The sequence below is a fragment of the Arachis ipaensis genome, chromosome B01 (assembly GCF_000816755.2).
Source record: "Arachis ipaensis cultivar K30076 chromosome B01, Araip1.1, whole genome shotgun sequence".
Taxonomy (NCBI): Eukaryota; Viridiplantae; Streptophyta; class Magnoliopsida; order Fabales; family Fabaceae; genus Arachis; species Arachis ipaensis.
In genome coordinates this window covers 8,135,505-8,137,276 of record NC_029785.2, presented here as the reverse complement: position 1 = coordinate 8,137,276, position 1,772 = coordinate 8,135,505, and the positions used below count along the sequence as shown (strand labels likewise).

Genomic DNA, 1,772 nt, shown 5'->3' with positions numbered 1-1,772 from the left:
GGCTGATCAGATAGTACTAAATTTTAAAATTATCGTATTGAATTAATTAACTTATATTAACTAGGTTAAGTATGAAAATCAACTGTTTTTAAGCTGTATTAAATTAAAATTATACCTTTCCCCCGTGTCCCCTAACTAAGAAACACTAATTAGAGTTTGTTAATAAAATCTACATATAATTTTTAATCAATAATTTAGTTGATTTCAAACTGAAAACTAGGAAATGAGTCCGCTGGCGAAAAAGTCCATATTAAGTCCATATTGATTATTATTATAAAATATTAAAAACGTTATTTGTATCATACAAAAAAATTATTAATTAAAGATAATATCAAAAGAATATTTCAATAAGAGAAATATATTTTGATTTAAATTAAACTGAACTGCAAAAGAAAACAAAATCATATTAGTTCAAACCGTTTGATAAGATTCAAATCCGAAATGATTCTATAAAAATTTTGAAGCTACGTTACAACTTGAATCCTATATAAATTATCAGCTACTTATGGCTACTCGTATTCCTTCATAATCTGATCTGCACTCTCTCTCTCTCTCTCTTTCTCTCTCTCTCTTGAATATACTATTTTCTTTTTTTTTTTTTTGTTTCTTAGACTGCACTTTTATACTCTCCACTCTACCAATTGGGTTAGCCTTGTTATTCACATGAGAATAAAGGGTAAAAAAGAAGGAAAAAAAATCAGGAGAAATGTGGTTAGAAGTATAAATGGAATTGAAGATATCACTTTTATTAATTGGGTTAGTGAACCTTGTGTTGATTATAAGTTGCATGTGTCTTGACTACTTGATTTGGAGTATTTGTAGTTGGATTAGCTGAATTGGAGCTTTAGAATCTTTGGAAGCTTGTGTGAAAAAGAAGGTTTTTGAGATATTTTTGGTTTTGGGAGAAATCGACCAAGGTATAATTTTGGTTTCTCGTAATTAATATATAATGTGCGTAAAAATTTAGGCTAATTGTCTGTAAGATAAGTTGAATGTTATGAAATTGTGCATTGTTGTTGAGAATTGAATTGTACGTTGGTTGAGTGAAAAATGAATTAATATCATGGAATTTTGATACGATGCTATGGAATGATTATAATTGTTGATTTTAATAATGATTGGTGAGAGCTATTGTTTGATTTTGTAGATTTTGGAATGAAAAGTATTGAATAAATTGAATGTTCTAAGTATTGGATGATTGAAAATTGGTTGAGAAGTACTTAATAATATAGAGGAATGAAAAGTATTAAATAAATTGAATGTTCTAAGTATTGGCCGATTGAAAATTGGTTGAGAAGTGCTTAATAATATAAAGGAATATTTTTGGTATGGTTTGACTGGTTTTAAACTAAGAATTTTGGAAAATTAAAAGTTTTCTAGACTTTAGTAAAAACTTATTTTTAACCTATTTTGGTGAGCCATAATTTAGTTTTTGGACTCTCAAATCTTATAAAACTTGTTTTGAATGAAAATTTGGGTCTGTGAAGTTTATAACATTCAAAGAACGGAATGAAAATGATTTTTAACGAAAAAGTTATGGGTGTCGGAAGTTTGGTGTGAAAAATTGGTTTTCTGCATTTTAACAGCTTTTTAAAGGAAATGACATTCATGCGTACGCGGGAATTGTAATGAGTACGCAGGACCATGGCGCTGTCCATATTCAATCGGGGCAAATAATTATCCGACCTGGTGTGGGGCGAATTTTGGCGGGACATAGTCTTGAGCGGGACCGGCGGGGTTAAGTTTAAGTTTAGATAATACCTGCCATTATC

The 1,772-nt window shown here is 29.5% G+C and overlaps 1 long non-coding RNA gene across 1 annotated transcript in view; it reads right to left on the bottom strand.

Annotated features, from left to right (window-relative positions):
- Positions 516 to 1,772, bottom strand: part of LOC110269285 — a 7,795-nt gene continuing 6,538 nt past the window's right edge. Inside the window, exon 2 of the long non-coding RNA XR_002358275.1 lies at positions 516 to 606. This is a non-coding gene — a long non-coding RNA (uncharacterized LOC110269285). The remainder of the gene's footprint in view (positions 607 to 1,772) is intronic.